This window comes from Marmota monax, unplaced genomic scaffold (genome assembly GCF_021218885.2).
Source record: "Marmota monax isolate L192 unplaced genomic scaffold, Marmota_monax_Labrador192_F-V1.1 WCK01_AAM20220418_F8-fsc00053, whole genome shotgun sequence".
Classification (NCBI taxonomy): domain Eukaryota; kingdom Metazoa; phylum Chordata; class Mammalia; order Rodentia; family Sciuridae; genus Marmota; species Marmota monax.
Genome location: NW_026693153.1, coordinates 7,811,822 through 7,829,757, shown reverse-complemented (window position 1 = coordinate 7,829,757; position 17,936 = coordinate 7,811,822). Strand labels below are relative to the sequence as shown.

General features: G+C 37.3%; 2 protein-coding genes across 6 annotated transcripts in view; one reads left to right on the top strand and one right to left on the bottom strand.

Moving 5' to 3' along the window:
* The window catches only part of Cmss1 (cms1 ribosomal small subunit homolog), a 327,203-nt gene that overhangs the window by 32,058 nt on the left and 277,209 nt on the right, over window positions 1-17,936 (top strand). The window lies entirely within an intron of this gene.
* Filip1l (filamin A interacting protein 1 like) overlaps window positions 1-17,936 on the bottom strand; it is a 105,233-nt gene that overhangs the window by 28,599 nt on the left and 58,698 nt on the right. Inside the window, exon 1 of one of the 2 annotated variants that reach the window (XM_046455274.2) lies at window positions 17,370-17,497. The exons of the other annotated variant lie outside the window; for it this stretch is intronic. The gene's annotated coding sequence lies outside the window, so the exon portion shown is untranslated. Of the gene's footprint in view, window positions 1-17,369; window positions 17,498-17,936 lie in introns of those variants that run through there. 2 annotated transcript variants of the gene reach the window in all.

Genomic DNA, 17,936 nt, shown 5'->3' with positions numbered 1-17,936 from the left:
ATCTGTCATCCTGAGTGTTCTTTGGTACCAACCATGATGCTGGCTTTTTGATACAAATTATATATTCAAAGGGTATTTTAGTTTTTATTTACACACACATATGTCAGCACACATGTGCCTATATTTTATCTCCTCTGTGGGAGACAGAGTGTTAGTAATATACATCACAGAATACACATATGAAGCAGATGGTATGTCTAAATACTATAATGCCAGTCACACACCATAAGAATTTATATTACAGTTCTTGCCACTTTTGATTTTGTATTATTTATATATATCATAATCAACCCTACTAAAATGTAAACTTCTTGAGAACAGGAGGAGTAGCTAAGTGATTCATTTGTGTCTCCTACAGAGTCTACTACAAAACCCTTTGGTGGGAACCAAAATGAGCATTTTTTTGAATGAATGAAGAAAATGAACAAGTGTACCCTTCTGTAGAAAATAACTGCAGCATTGTCTTAAGAAGTTTTATCATTTTTTTAAAAGAAGATTCTCTAGGGTTTACCAGGAGGGTTCTTTTTAAGCATTTAAGAAAATGAGATGTAAGTGGGTTTCCCATCAATGTTCTTTAAGTACATTATTGCCTCTATTTTGTAGTTACAGAACCTCTAGAAAGAGTCAGGACTTTTTGAACAACTCCTTTTTTCCTTCTTTAGATCCTTGTGTTAGAACTGTGTGCACTTGCTTGTTTAAGGATGTTGATTACTAAGCAGAAAATTACATATATCGTACTGTTTTATTCATTTTTATATCTGCTTTCATGGCCAGAGTCTGATAGTTTGGTTTGGATATTATCCTGCTTATCTTTTAGCAATTCTTGTTTAATATGTAATTTTAATTGTTGCACCACACTGACATCAGCTATGTTTATGGATAAATAACTAGAGTTCCAGCAGTTTGCAGAGTAATTAGATGGAACTTACTAGAAAGCTTCCTTAATTTGAGATAGGCTCTTAGTAATCAGACCTATAATTTATGTTTTCTTGCTTTTTCAATGGGACTTTTCACTGTTCAGTCTAAGTTTTAGGGGAACTCATAAAAATAGCCATGATCAGTTTTTATTCTATGTATGCAGTTTTCTTTTATCTCCTAAGCAAGTCAGACTTGTATTTTTTTTTCCAGTTACAGCTATAGCATACCATAACCATAATGTAATGTTCGATTCATTTGACTTGGTCAGCAAGATCTAGAAGAACAGTAACGCTTTTTTTTTTTTTTTACTTTATGCATCTGCTAGCCAAGTATGAGTATACATCTGTGTCTGTTCTATGTCCTTATTACTGAAGATCCTGTCATCATCATTGAGTCATTTAGAGACACCATAATTGGGCCCAGATTCAGCAAGCTGAGTTACTATTTTCCTTCATTGTCAAACAGTACTTAGGGCATGAGTGAAGTGATGGAGATGATTTTAATTTGGTGTCAGAGGACTATATGTTAAAAATGGGTCAGGATTCTTCATCATCTGGACAATCTTGTTTGGTTCCCTAGAGGGCAGGGGAAGTGAAATAATAAGATGTAAATCGTCAAATGATCTATTAATTATTATAAAGAGCTTGGGTGCTTTTAGCAGATAAACAGGATTCTGAGAAGAGGTTATGTAATCTTCAAATTGAGTGGAGGACTGGCATTGGGGCAAATCTTGCTCTCTTAAAGCAAAGACCAAAGTAACTGACTGATACAGGGTCTTCTACTAAGAAGAACTGCTTAGTAGAAAAGGTGAGGGTATAGAACCAGAAAAATACCAACTTGAGAGCCCACAGTTACAGAACTTGGGGAGTCAGACAGCTACAAGGAGAATATTTTCATTCTGAGACTAACCAAGGTGCCTGTATCTGAGCTAGGAAAGACACCCTGTACACCACCAGATAAGGACTTGCAAAGGTGCTCAGGCTGGGTATGGGACAGGAAACAAGAACTAAGTGGGGAGTGACAATAAGGACAACATGTAAATCTGTGCCAGGAGATATAATTACACCCTGACCTATGTGTTGCCCACTTCTATGTGTTGTACTGTTGGGAACTTTTTAGTTGGAACCTTTTAGAATGATGGATGTTCACTTAATCCTACTATTGTGGGCTGGGGATGTGGCTGTGTGGTAGTTTGCTTGCTTAGCATGCCTCTGAGGCCCTGGGTTTGATCTGCAGCACTGCAAAAAAAATCTAAATAAAATAAAATAAAAATGGAATATGCCTTCTCCATCCCATTTCAGTTTTTCTTATTTAAAACGATCTATACATATTTTTCTTTTTACCATTTACTTGGATGAATTTTTAACCTTGTTTTGAATATATTAAAACAAGAAAGAACTTAAAAAAAAAAAAAAAAACAATTACCAAGAATACACTGCTGTGCCGAATGAGATCCTGCTCACTTTTCTTTTTGTATTTTTCTTTTTCCTCCTCACCCCCCTCTGAATTTAAGTTCTTAATTATTTGGAAAGATTCCTTAGATAGGTTTTTTTTCTCTTCCAAACTTTCCATTTTGATTGCTACTACACCACACACACACACACACCCACACACACACACACCATGCACGCGCACGAAAGAAACCAATCTGTCTTTTAACAGATTGAGACTGTAGGTCTTTGACAAACTGTTTCAGGTGGATGTCTTCCCCAGTCCTTCAGATCTACTTGGGCCTTTGATGCCTTCCCTGGGCTTCCCTGATGCTGTAGGAAAAAATATTCAAAAAGCATTCAGGCCAGATGCAGTGGTACACACCTGTAATCCCAGAGACTTAAGAGGCTGAGGCAGGAGGATTGCAAGGTTAAGGCCAGCCTTGGCAATTTAACAAGGTCCCGTCCCAAAATAAAAAAGTGTTGGGGATGTAGCTCAGAAAAGGGGGTCTTGCTTTAACCTGTGTGAGGCCCTGAGTTCAATCCCCAGTGTGGGGGTGGGAGCTACTCAGCATGAGGTGCTTATGTACATATTCCTGATAGCTCCTCCTGGTACACAGCATGCAGAGCCACTTTTAAGTATGAGCTAGTGATGGTGCTGTTGGGATTTTGCTCATGTTCTTAACACTCTCCATTCCTTCCTCCCTTCCTACAGGTTTGCTTCGTACTTTGTTTGATCTCTGTTGTTCTGTATCTTATACATTTGCCTTCTTTAGGATAAGGCTGATATTCTTTCTACTGACTGATCCCTATTGCCCTGGTAGTAAATGGCAGTAAACAGTGCAGGTGACTGAGAGGCAGGGCAGATGAGATGACAGGGAGCATGTACCTTTGCCAACATGAAAGCATCAATGGGGAAGAAGTGGTGGAATACTACAGAAGGGGAATTGAATCCTGGCTTCCCCACTTCAGTGTAGTGTTAGTTGAGTAAGCAATTTACTTTACAGGTCTTATTTTCTGCACCTGTAGACTAGAGACAATATTAGATCCTCCCTCACAGTAGAGTTATTCTGAGTATTAAGTACAAATCAATCCATAACATACTTAACATACTGCCTGGCATAAATATATGTCCATTGTCATTGGAAATAGAGTGAGGAGCATTAAGAGAGTAGATTTTATTTATTTATTTATTTGTTTGATTCTCTGTTTTTGGTGCTGGGGATAGAACCCAGGGCCTCATGTATGTAAAGCATGCTTGACTGAGCTACACCCAGGCCCCAAGACAGAATAGATTTTAAATGTTCTCACCACACACACACACACACAAAAAGGTAAGTATTTGAGATGATAGGTATGTTAATTAGCTTGCTTTCACCATTCCACAGTATACTCTCACACTAGAACATCCTGTTGAAGACTATAAATATGTTTTTTCTTTTCAATTAATAATTTTATAAGTAATTAAAACTGCGAATTGTTCACCCTTGGGGGTGGGGGAAACAACAGAATGGTAAGGCAGCATAAGAGAGCAGCTCAGCCATAATAGGCTGGTCTAAAATAGGGGTCATCTGTGGAAGAAACAGTAAAAATTCACATTGGAATAAAAACTAAAAGGACATAATCTGTGTATGTGATCTACATTTAAGCAGTTCATTTGTCTTTACAGCTATGCTCATTGTTACCCATACTATATCTATCATTTTAGGTTACAGTTTGATCTCAGCCTTGGCACTACTGACATTTGGGTTGAGTCATTGTTGTGGGCTGTCCTGTGTATTATGGAATGTTTAGTGCATCCAAGGCCTTTACCTACTAAATGCCAGAAGTAACCCAGTACCCCCAACTCAATTGTGACAATCAAAAAATGTCTTGACATTATAGATGTTCCCAGGACAGGGAGTGGGGGCAAAATTGTGACTGACAATCACCATTTTAAGACATAGTTAATTTTTAGGAAAACTTCTGGTGGGTCTCTTTGTATTATCTCTGGCATTCATAACTCTTCTTCATTAGTTGTTGCTTAAATGTATTTGAGGTTAGCTACTTTTTTCCATTTCTGTTTTGTTCTCAGATCTACTACTCAGGTCTTCTCCCTTCCTGGAAAAAAAAAAAATGATGCCTTGAATGTACAATATCTAATGAAATGCCGTGTATCAAAATGGATACTAATAGTGACCTTCCCAAAGCCTCACTGATGTTCTGTTCATCTTACCCTTGCTCTTTCTTAGTTCCTTGAATTCACATAATCATAGACTTGGTGTACCTGAGAACCCCAAAGCAGGTTAGACAGACTGACCTAGGACAGACCTGAAAGGTACAATATTTTTTTTTGCATATAGTAGGGCTGAGCTTGGTTTCCATAGTGAAAGAATGATGCAGGATGTTTTATAATGTTTTTTTGAGCCCCTCAGAAAAAACATACAAACCAATAGATTGAGAGATACCCACTTAACACATAGAAGGAGCAAAAACTAAATATCCTGAGAAACAGGGTATTTACAGTTTTCATGTTGTTTTATAACTAAATTTTCAGTTTATTTTGTGAAGTTTAAACTCTTAAGCAATCTGAATTTCATTCTTGGATTTCAGATTAGTATTCCTAAATATATAATATTTTTTCAAAATGTGTATATTAAAAGAGATACTATGAAGAGTTTTTCTCTCTCCTCATCTTAATCTCCCCAACTGTGACTGCTGATTCTAGCTTCTTATATGTACTCATAGGGTTTTTTTTTTTTTTAATGAGTGAACAAGCAAATACAAATAAAATTTCTTATTTTCTCTCTCTTTTATATAGAAAAGTAGTTTACTTTTAGGAACACTACTCTCAGCACTTTGCTTTTTGCAGTTAAACATTTCTTGGAGATCTTTCCATTAGATTATTGTTCTTAAGCAGGATCAGAAAAAGGAAATAAAATGTTATGAAGTAAATCTTTACAATTTCATGCTAAAAAAAAGTGAAAATGTGTAGGATTTTAAAAAATTGGAATAGTGTACAAAGGTACAGGGTTCATATATGCTTTTTTGCTGTTTCAAAACCTTTAATATTAAGACAAATTCTAATAATAAAATTCCTTGATTTATAACAGAACCTTAATTGTTAAACATATGTCTTTACAATGTCTATGAGTACCTGCACTTATTTTCTTAGTTGAGAAACTGAGGCCAAGGCAGTTAAATGCCATTCAAGGCCATCATTTTGATAGCCTGACAATTGGAATGTACACTCCAGTTCCCAGTGTGAGACTTGTCTTATTGAGAGGAAGAAACAAGCATACTGAAGACCTATTTTGTGCCATTTATCTCAATCCTTTTAACAACTTTATGAGGTATTATACCTACTTAACAGATAGAGGAAGGATCCAAAAAAACAAAATTTAGGGAGGTTAAGTAATTTACCAAACAGCACAAGTAACCAGACCAGAATAAAAATAACTGCCTTCAAAGCCTGTGTTTTTTTCACTAACTAGAAAAACCAGACAATGATGACCTCAGAGGAGTTTCTTCTTCCCATCCTGCCTCCTTCTACTCTTCTTTGCTCACTATGCTATAACCACACCAGCCTCCTTGCTGTTCCTCAAATACAACAGGGACTGTGTGCTTTTGTGCTGGCTGTCTTCCCAGGGGGTCACTGGACTCTCTTACCTCATCTAGTACCTTCTAGCATGCTACATTTTACTTATTTATTTGATTACTGCCTGGGTCTCCTAGAATGAAAACTTTATGCAGTTGGGGTGTGTGTGGGGGTGTGTGGGGGGTATTTGTGTGTGCACACATGTGTGCCTGTGTCTGCACACATATTATATTGGATGATAATTGGTGTTTGTTATATTCAGTGCTATATTTCCAGTTTAAAAACTGGGCCTGGTACTTAATTGGTATTCAAGAAATATTTGCTAAGTATTTGAACAAAATATCTTTTTTCATTTTGAACTAGGTTTGATGTAGATTGTCCTTTTTTCTCTCCTCAGATGACAGGTAATTATTTAAGTAAGGGTGTAAGTGTTGTCCCATCCCTCTACAACTCTAGAAATAACAGAGTTGAGCAATTATTATATGTCATATACCATTTTAGTCTTTGAAACAGTCATAGGAGGTAGGTATTAATGTCTTTATTTTACAAATAAAAATAGACTCTGAAGAGTTAAATAATTTGTCAAAGGTCCTGGTAGTAATTGGCAGAACCAGAATACCGATGTAGTTTAGACTCTAAATCCTGCTTCTCACCACCAAGACATAAGTCCACACTTCCTATCTCATATATCAAACACCATCCTCACCAGTGGTTTGTATATTACAGTAGTTTGTCTTTCAAAGACACACAGAAATCACCACCACTAGCAATCCATTGTTTTGTCACGGTATTTTCTGTAGATTCAAGGCTACTCAGAGCCTTGATCATGAGACATTAGTAAGTATTCTCTTAATCATTGCAATAATATAGCACACTTGGTCATTTGACATAAATTCATGATTATTTTTGGGTGGTTTAAAAATTGTGACTTCGCCAGTAATAACATCTCATGTTCCCCAGAGGAGGTGAATTTGTCATAAATACCATTTCCGAAGAACATTTTCAAGGAACTTAAAGTTCTTGGAAAATATTTTTAACAGGCAGCCTTTTCTCAGTCATACATAATATTACATACCCTTAGGAACATAATATTACATACCCTTAGAAATGTGTATTATTTTATCTTATTAAGAATATTTACATGCATTTCTTTTATCGCTCAAAATCCACTTTTATTATTTGTTCTTTTTGTATCTTAGTATATTGAGGAAGCAGAAATGGATTATTTAAGAAAGGATTGTAGTAGTGCATGCCAATAATCCCAGCTACTTGGGAGGCTGAGGCAGGAGAATTACAAATCCCTGGCCAACTTGTCTTAAAATTTAAGTTGAGGGATGTAGGTCATTGGTTGAGGGCTTACCTAACAAGGCCTTGGGTTTAATCCCCAGTTCAAAGGTAAACCAACAACAACAACAAAAAAAACATGCTGATGTAGCTGTTAAATTTTGTTTTTAATTTTCAATTGTCCTTTTTTCTCTCCTCAGATGACAGGTAATTTTCATTCAGGTATTGCAAATAGGTACTTTGGAAGATTAGTATAATTTCTTTCTTTTAATACTTATGGGTTGCTCTTCTAGTTTTTTCTCCTTTTAAAAAATTATTTTTTGCAAAGAGTAAAGATCTTATTTGAACCAAAATACAAAGTGTTTTTTAAGTACCTGGTTGCTGTATTTTTTTTTTCAAAGACTCTCTTTTTTTTTAACTTGCTTTCTTATATTAATTAGTCAGTGTTCAGTTCATCAGATTTAACATAAGAGGCCAATGCAGGAGTCAGCTATGTGCCAGAGTGGGGGGTGTTTACTGGCTTTCACCTCCATGTAATCTGGCTTTCTGTGCAGAGGCAGTGGCTAACGTGGTATGCCTGGGAAACCAAATATTTCCGAATTTGTAAGTAGGAAATTCAAGCTTTAGAAATTTAGAAACCACAACAACAGGGGCTTATGTTCTACTGTGAATATTGAAGTCACATTGTTTGCCATTGAAACAGGGTAGCCTGGAGCCCTGATGGTGTAATTATGAGACATTTTGATCCTTAGAAAGGACTTCTGTTTTTTGTTGGTTTGTTTTTTGTCCTTCATCTTAGCTGTAGTAAATTAGTAAACAAGAGACAAGAGAAATGGGAAAATTTAGTACACCTAGTAGTATTTAGAGAATAAGACAATTAATTGAATGATGAAGGTTTCTGTATAGACTGACTTCTTGCTGAACAAATAGTTTGGTCCTAAGGCACAATGAGCATCCTTTATCTCCCTTACCTGACTTTTTTCAGTTCCTGAGGATGATTGGTTTATGTCTCTTTATGATTTTTGGAGAGCTAGAATTTGGGCCATACATGAAGTCTATGATAGAAAAGTATGAAAATGTTTTATTCTAAAATCTGTTGGAACATAAATGATGATTTCTTTTGTGTGTCCTCTTGCATGCATGGTTTTGTCATTTGAGCATTTTTATCTTTCCCTTGACCAACAGTGTAAACCATGTGGGTCACCTTTTCCTTTTTGGCTACTTCTGAGAACTCAGAAGACCGAGTTCATAAACAGAGTTTGATCTTACTGCCTGTCCTCTAAGGGTTCTCTTAAAATGAATGTGTTCTACAGAACGTGAGCTTTTATGGTGAGGGCAGTTCTATCAAGATATTACACTGGTCAACCACAGGTCTGCCAAAGATGAGAGCAGTTAATTGGTCCTGGGTCTGTTGCTCAGTTTGTCCCTAAGCATGAGTTTCACCCATTTAGTTCTGTTTATCTATGAGAAATGTTCAGTGTGGGGCACAGTAAAAGAAAAGGATATAGTATACCCCATGTATGTGTTGTTTGAATTCATTTTTTGCCCTAACCATATTTTACCTTGTGATTTAAATTTTCAGAGAGGGCAACTATTTCAGGTGTTCAGAAGTTGAAAAAAGTATTTTCTGAAAAAAAGCACTGATTTCAGTAGCCCTCACTCTTAAAGTTTACCCATGCAGAGCTCAAAAAGAAAAAGATAAAATCCTAGTTCTTACACAATTAAAAAATCATTTTCAGAAAAACCAGGTATCTGGTAGGCAGGAATTACTAGACCAAAACCTGTTTCCAACTGTTTGACCTGGCCTCATCTGCCTGTCACCTCAGCTGCAACCTGGGGAAAGCAATACAGTTCATTTCTAAGATTTTTTTTTTTTTTTCATTTCTAAGATTTAGAAAGTCTTTGGAGATCCTCAAATCTCAATTCCACAAAACAATAACTTCCAGCAACTTTTAGAGTCATTCCCTCCCTTCTTTCCTGTATAATGTTGTACACAAATTCACATGTCAAGAGATTTTATGGCTTGTCAACTCTTTGCGGTTCATAACTATATTGAAAAACCTTAATTGGAATTTCATGAGATTCACTTTTGGTTCTTTGTATGGAAAGCATCTGCTGTAGTTCAAATTGTGCTGTAAAAGCAAAGTAGTAAATCTTTTTTTGTTCTGACATAAAATGTTATGCTAACTTGAAAGTATAGTTGAACTGAAAAATTCATACCTGGGGAGAAGCATTTAGACTATTAGTTTCCAAAATGGAATCTCAATCCTCTGTGCCTAGGATCTGACCTACACCCTTTCACCCAAGGAGGATGATTTGTCTTAGCAAAGTTTGTGTGTGCCTCTAAGGCATGGCAGAACTTTCTAGGTACAACAAGGAGATTCCAGGCTAGCTTTTAAGCCTTTTGTAGTCCTCTGCTTTCTCTGGTCGTTTACATCATCAGTAACTTGTGTCTTAATTTTGGTGACTAAGATATCTTTAGGAATGCTCATGTGGGTTTATCACAGAAGGGATAAGCCTTCTAACAGAGGAACTGGGAGTAACAGGATAACCTTCTTTGAGAGTGACTGAGGTTAGGCACTAGAGACATGGATTTTCTTCAGTAAGTTTAATCCTTTGCTCTATAGCTAGGTCTAAGAGAACCCAAGCTCTTCAGAAGGACTGTATCCTGTAAAGCACCTCCTCCTAAGCCTGGCAGAATTCTACTGTAACATCAGATGGTAAAGAAGCATCATTCTTGTGGGCATAACTAAAAGAGTAATAAACAGATAGTTGAGCATTTGCCCTAGGTATGGCACTGTGGTAGCTACTTAATCATCACATTTAACCTTCACCTTAAGTCTTTTAAGATGTCTTCCTTTCTCTGAAGGCTGAATAATGGATTTAACAATCAGAGTTTGGGTGTTCTGATCTTAATCAAAGCCTTTTATCTCACTTTACTTGGGGTTCTCTTTTAATAGTAAATGTCCAAGGAATAAATCCTTTGTGGAATGCTCCATTCAGTAGCCCCATGTATATTTCAGTTCCCATCCCATCTTTTCCACGACTGTTTCTTAAATTATCTAACCCTGGCTGATTTCTCTTCCCCGAGTCTCATCGACCTTAGGGTTTTATGATACAAAGGATACTTCTATACCGCTTGACATGGGTTTGTGCTACATACATAGTTAATGACCAAATGATAGAGAAGTGAGAAAAACCATCTTCCTAGGGAAATATATTCCTCTTTGGCTGAAGTGGTCAGAATTTCCTCTTGTTATTGGAGCAGAATAACAAGTTCCTCTTGTTCCTGTCATTTCTGAGAAGGGGAACTATTCAGTGAACCAAGGAACTCACTTGAAGACAAATTTACATGAAATCCAGATAAGGAGAGTTGGATGGAGAATCCTAACTTTGCCTGTGATTCTTTGAATATTTGCTCAGTAAAATGAGTTTTATGAAATTATAAGAATGATGTTACTGGGAGGAAATGGAACTTCAAATCATTTGATGAAGCTATTGTCATCTTTATTGGAAATGCCTTCATATTGCTCATTATATGAAAGCCTCAAGGATAACATACAACCTCAAACATAATGGTTTTTTTTAAATAATGTGTTTATCCTGATAATAAACGGATTGGTGTTACTTTTGTGTGTGTGTGTGTTGTGTGTGCGCGCGCGCTAGGGATCAAACCTATAACCCCATGCATGCTAGGCAAGCACACTCTACCACTGGGCTACACCCTCAGCCTGATGTTGTTTTTAAAGGGAATAAATTTCCCTTTAACGGTAATGGATACATTTCACAAAACTCTGTGGAATGATTCACCTCTTCTGCTATTCCTAATTAGCAGGGCAGCAAGTTCAGGCTAAGGGATTTCCACAGCATTTCACTGCACTCCTTTGTCTTCAGCAAGAAACTGGGAACTTTTTCTCATTTTCTCCCTAGGCTCCTAGGCCAAGCAGCCCTTCCTTTTCTTCAAATTTAATAACAGCAGACACTTAAGTCTTGTCAGCCCAAATGTGATGAATATTTTACATTCCTCTCATGATCTCTACTCAGAGATTTGTTTTGATTCACATAAAAAAAAGAAATTTGAAAAGAAAGGGGGGGAAAAAAGTTAGTTCACCTTTAAACTTTTGTTCCAGGACTGGTGGGCCATGAGACACAATAAATCTGGCAGATTTGCTTCTGTCAGAGCAGCCTATGTTGGAGGGCTGACCTCATCCTTGGGGCTGCTCTAGGAGCAATGATTTGGAGCTCTTGCAGGCTTAAGTGCTACAATTATGTTAAGCTGTCCTGCACTTATATGTGGACTCTTTCCTCAGTTAGTGCGTCTTATCTTAGCCAGTGTGTTTCTGTAATGACATGATCAGGAACCTGTCTTTTCACATAGTCACTGTACTTGATCGGAGTTCCCTTAGGGGTTTTTGCCCACCATTCAGTCTTTCCCAGATGGTTGGGGTTGATGACCTTGTTCTCTTTTTTGAGGTTTATGGGAATTGAAGATACAGGAAGCTTACCAATGAATAGATGGCAGAGCCAAGAAAAATAGAACTCAGATTTACTGACTCATTATTCTTGGTCTTTAGTCTCACCATTGAGATGACACTATTTGTCTATGTTAATTGTCACTAGTAAGCAAGTTTGGAAACTATTTTGTTGTAATTTTTAAAAACACTCCTATATTTTTACCTAATTTTTATTTTCAGCTAACTTCTTGTCTACATTGTTTTATAATTCCTTTAAAAAATGGCAGGAATGTGACCATGACTGAATCCACCTTTTTGTGCATGACCTGCTTAGGGAGCTCAGTCCTTGTCATTAATGTGCTAGTTAGTACCAATAGGTACAGCTAGGTTACTGACATGGCATGGTGTGCAGTGAACTTAGTTGTTGGGCCTGTTGTCTTATCTTGTGTTTAAAACAGCTGACTGCAGAGGAAGAGAGGTACTATCCCCTAGGTTGGTTTCATAGGTGGACATTGGAGTTACCTAACTTTGAAATTACAGAAAAATCACTCCAGTTCTGTAAAATCTGGCATATGCTAATTCAGATATAGAAAGTACCCACAGACCTTTTGAAGTCAAAATGTGTGCTTAGGAAAAGGCAGTATACTGGTTTCTAGTTATTATGGGGACAAGCTGTTTGGGTCCTGTGATTATATCTTCTAGGTCCTCAACTGCAGTACAGAGATGAGAAAGATTCAGAGGAATCCACCCTTCATTAAGGACAAAACCACTCTAAGATGCTTGTCCATATTTTACTTCCAGTACATTCCATGCCCCAGGGCAATTCACCTGGTATTCTTTTACCACCTTCAATCTCATTTGGGGAGGGAAGTAAGTAAGATGGATGGAGGTGGGCAGAGTAGAGAAGCATCTGATTTAGTCTACCTACACAGCAAATTCTGTACAGTACGAAGCACATGTCACTGCCTTGACTTAATCTAAGTTTTCCAGTTTTTGTGCCTGTAAGTCAATTCTATGTCATTAATTCAAGCATTAGCAGAAGTTTGTTTGGGGCTCCTTAACAAAATCTATAAGAAGGGGCCCTCCCTAGCCCACCATGGGCAGAAATATTCTTTTCTTATCATATAAGAAGCTTCTAGGTTATAATTTGTTTGGGTATTTATCTAACACTTGTCCCACTGACATACCTGCTAACTAGCTAGGTACTTTCCTAGTTGCCACAGATAGAGCTAGTTGTAAAACTAACCCCAGAGGAGTTTATAATCTGGAAGATAGACAATGAACAAGTAGTTAATGTGTAATTTACAGGCATATCACAGTGCTTAGTGTGAAGGAAAATAAAGCAAGACATTACTAGGAACTTAGAGCCTTCATAGGTGATTTCCTGTACATTTTGGGGGTAGGTTGTTTTGAAGGCATTGAGCCAGAATTTTTAAAGGGAACTTGCTGGCTGGGGAAGTGTGGGGAGTACAGAATGCTTAGTTGGTAGATAATGAGACAAGGTCACTTCTCAGGTTATTAGTTTCGAACTAAATGTCTTTGACCACAGAGCACACTTTTCCAGGGCACCTCTCACCTTCCAAGTAGAGTGGGCTTTGCCATCCAGCAGACCTTCAAGTGCATTATTATTTGAATTTTTTGTTTTCTCTTTATCTCTCTCCCATTATTGCAGCCTGATTGAACTGTACTGATTTTTACCTCCCTCCTTTGCCTTCTTACTACTTATTAACAAGAACTTGAACTTTTCCGCTTTCTTTTTTTAATCAGTTTTATATCTGAATTACCACCTGCAGTGCCATGGCTGCTTCTGAGGCTTCTGTTTGCCTCCCTTTCTATCATTAATTAAAAGAGAAACAACTGATGGGCCCTAGTCCAAGAATGCAGGGGGCCCTGGCTTTGCCTTTGACAAGCTCTGGGTCTCTGGAGCAAGTCACACTGTGGGCATCAAATTCTTCTATAAAGTGAGGCATCTGGATCAGATAACCTTCACTGCCTTCTCTAGCTGTAAAGTTCTGTAGCTATTCCATGCCAGAAGTGGGTGTGGGTTGGTGTGTACATAAATGCTCTTGAGCCTGGGGTAGCCCATTGTCCATTTAGTAGAACTTAACCAAGGCATTTTTCAAATTCATATCTGTGGAATTGAACATTTGTTATTCTGATGTAATTAATATTTATTCTTTTGCTGATTAACAACTGTCATTTGGGCTAGAATTAATAATCATAAGTACAAAGAGTTGGGTATGTGTATGTATCCCTGTCTCCTTTGTATACCTCTTCCCCACAAATACATAATTTTTCAAGCTGATTGTTAAAAAGTAATTATTATATATCCTTAATAGTTAATTTTATTTGGGAACAGTCGAGTGTAAGAATGTGAGGAAGGTCAGATTAGAGAAGGAACACTGCCAATATGTTATTCACAGTTCTTGAGGTCAAAATTAAAACTGGTACTGTCCTATCAGTCTGCTAAAGCATCTGAGAGAAGCAGCATGGAAAGACACATTTTTCTCATATCTGAAAAAGAAGCAAGGGACTTTCCTTGGTGAGATTTCCCATCTTTGTAAAGCTTTCACAGGGCACTGTTAGTGTAGATGAAGGTGAGGGAGAAAAAAAATCTCAAGTTGATATTTTTAAGAAAAAGTAACATGCAGAATGCCTTTCTAGGTGATGATCTACTAGGAATTAGTGCATCTCACAAAATGATTCAAGACATCACTGCCTCACATTATTTCACATGATCAGCTAGAGGAAGCTATAAAAGTCTTTGCACATATTAAGCCTAACTGATTGGGTTGTGGCTCAGAAATACTGTGGTGATAGCTGAAGCAGCCACAGAAATACTTCTTTGAACATTTGTGATGCTGGCTGAATATGCAGAGTCTCTTTAAATCCTTATTTAAATACACTATATAGAAAATAAACAATCAGTTCAAATTAAGACTAATTTAGTTGCCAAATACAAATTAAGTAAACCCTAAAAATCATTTTAAGTTAATGATATACCCAAGAGGATATGGTAGGATGTGTTCAATTTTTCAAAGATAATGACTGGCTATGTGAACAACAGATGGGACATTTCAGTTCCTGAGGGAGGTTGAGACCAGTATTCCTTTACATCTGCTAATTATTATTCCACAATATCCAGACTTTTATGAATAGTCCTCTTCCTTCTCCCTTTCCTTTTTCCTTTCAATAGAGGGTCTTTTTTTCCCTTTATTCACCTTATAAAATGTTCACTTTTCCCTGAAACACAGATATGAACAGAACATGACCTAAGAATTGTTATTGGAATTTTTTTCTCCCCAAAGTTTATTTATTACCAGAGAACTTTTTTGGAGGGAAAAGGGCAGAGAACCCTAAAATGAAATCCACAGCTTTTTTGAGAAGGCAAATGAATGGAAATTGCAAGACTCCTGGAAAAATAAGACAGTCAAGTTTTGATGCATGTTTTCACTTTGGCTGTTACTATAGATTCCATCACAGCTTTAGGAAAATATCATGGCAATACCAGCGATTAATAGACATCTGTTATAAAGGCACAAATTGATAAGTATAGCATTATTATGTTCTTTACGTGGAAGTGTAAAAATACATGTTCATTCTGTCAAAACACTTTTTTCTTTCATATAGGGTGTCCTAAGGACTAAGAAATGCTTACCCACAGAACCCATTGTGAGATAATGTATCCATGATAAATCTTGTGTAACTTTCATTTTTTAAAAGTGGTTTTAACATGTAATTATTCCTTGAACCATGTTTTACTGTTAATCAATGGAAAAATGTGGAATATTAAAGTATATCATATAAAAATTTTAAAAGTTGATGCTTGTCTGCTTTAACATAATAAAAGGCAAAACTCTGGGAAACATAGCTATTAGAGCTTTGATAAAAGCTATGATTTTCAACAGTTGAGCTATAGTTGATGGTACGGATGGTACTTTGGATATAGCTGAAACAATAATTGATGGTTTCTGTTTCCCTCCTCCTCTATTAGATTCAAAAGTACAGAATACCTTTTTCCCAAAACAGGAATTTTTCAGTTTCCAATTACTTTCTATATCAAATAAACAACTCTTCCATTGCATATTCGGTACTTCACAGTGACCTGGGTGTTGGCCCCTTTCTTTTCATTATGGTAGGCTTCCCTGAGTTTGAAATAATAGTTTTGAGGAACACTTACTTCTCAGTACTAACCTGCAGTTTGTATAGCCTATCTTCAGGCCAAATAACATATAATTTTTCTTTTAGAATACAAAAACCAAGTCTTGCTTTGCTCTAAACAAAATTAGCAAAAGCAAAGCAAAACAAAAAAAACCCTGAAGAAACAAAAATGGTAGGCATCAATGGCATACATTAAAAAAAAAAAAAAAAAAAAAAAAGCCCAACAGGAATTACTGGTAATTCCCAAATTTTGAGCATTTTTAAAAAAATGTTGTTTCAAATGATGAATCTCACATTTTTCTCATTTTTGACAAATATAGATAAAATGTAAATTCACAACACACCCATACACCTCAGATAATTAAAGTACTTTTTTTTGTTAAACTTTTACTAAACATAGTGCCAACAATATTAAGCATTATACAGTTTTCAGAGTAAGCCAATATAATAACAGCCTATGGATTATGAATTTGTATTGTGTATGCTTACAAAACATAAAAACTAACTAAAAAGGGAAATATTTCTGCACACCATTCTTAAAGTTTTGTTTTACAATGTATGTTCAGACTAGATAAATTTTGAGCTAGAAGTCAGTTTTTCATTTCCTATTCCACTGTTCTAAACTTGACATAACATAATCTTTTATTTTTAATTCCTGTGCTGATTTTTAGTTTGAAAAGTAAATATGTCGATTTTCAGTGACTACCAAGTGAACACTTGATCACACTGTAAGGATTCATTTATAATTTCCTGTTCAGAGTCTTCATGTGACTATTAATGGTTCAATATACCAGTGATTAAAATTATTCTCATAGACTTCACCTGTAAATTAGTATATTTTACATATTATCTAAAATATTACTTTAGAGATGATAGCTTTAAGTCAAGCTTGCCATTTACCAGTGTTTGGAGTCGAAGCTGAAAGAACTCACAACTGTTGGTACTTACTTTCTTGCACATATTTGACATGTGCTTTTTAAGAAAAGAACAGTATAAGATTTTTGAAACTTAAAAAGATTTTGAGTTTTTATTGGCTTCATCCTAATTCCAAGATGTATTACCAACAGTATTTCTCTAGTGTTTTATAGTGAAATTTACAAAGAAAAATAAGAAAACCGGCACTAACAAATTCACTACCATGTGGCAGTGTTTTGCACTCTGCTCTTGTTAAGACGTGAGCGAGTTAAAGTTCCGAGGAGCGATAAGATAGGGAGGTAGAGTTATTACCCCACCCTTTCCCCAAAAGATTTCTCCATACAAAAGATTTAATGTGCAGCCCACTTGGAAAGTGTATGTAACAGTCAAACCTCACTTCTCCACATTAAATTTTAAACCCCAAACCTGTTTTCTCCGCTGGAGAAAACTTTTTACTTAGGTCTCCTTTGAGTCGAAAGGGTTTTGAAGCTAGACTTCATTGGATGCGCTTTGCGAAACCTGTCTGGAGTTCGTGATGCTGAGACAAGGTTAAAAGCCACCTACAGACACGCGCCCTAGCTCCCTGACAGCAGTGCCCCACACAGGAGCAGAGCGGCTCTCCGGGCTTACCTGAGCTGCCTGCGCCGGGCCGGGCGGGGCCGGGCCGGGCCGAGCCGGGGCCGCTGTCGCGCCGCGCTGCGAGCGGGCTGTGCGCGCTCCGGGAGTCGCCCGAACAATGCGAGCGGGACGGCGAGCGCGCCCGGCCTATGGGCGTTACGTCACTGCGCAGCCTTATAAGGCGCTCCGCATGTGCGGCGCGGGCGGCGGGGGCGCCGGTGACAGCCAGATCGTCGGCTGCTGCGGCGCGGCGATGAGCCCCCGCTCCGCGGACGTCTAGGCGGTGTGAATGGACAGTGGGTCCTCCGCGCCCGGTGGCGGAACTGGGCTGTGGGTCGGGACGCCCGCGCCCTCCCTCCAGGCTAGCCCAGTGATTGGGGTCAAGGGCGATCAAAGGCTCCTAACTTTTTTCCCTTTGGATCCCTAACTTCTTTAATGAGTTTGCATTTTTAAATGCATGTTTTATTATTTTTATATAAACCTTTGTAAATACATTTTTGTTATATTTGTTTTTTGGTTGCTGAGGGAAGACTCGAGAGAGGGACAGAGAGAGAGAGAGAGAGAGAGAAAGAGAGAGAG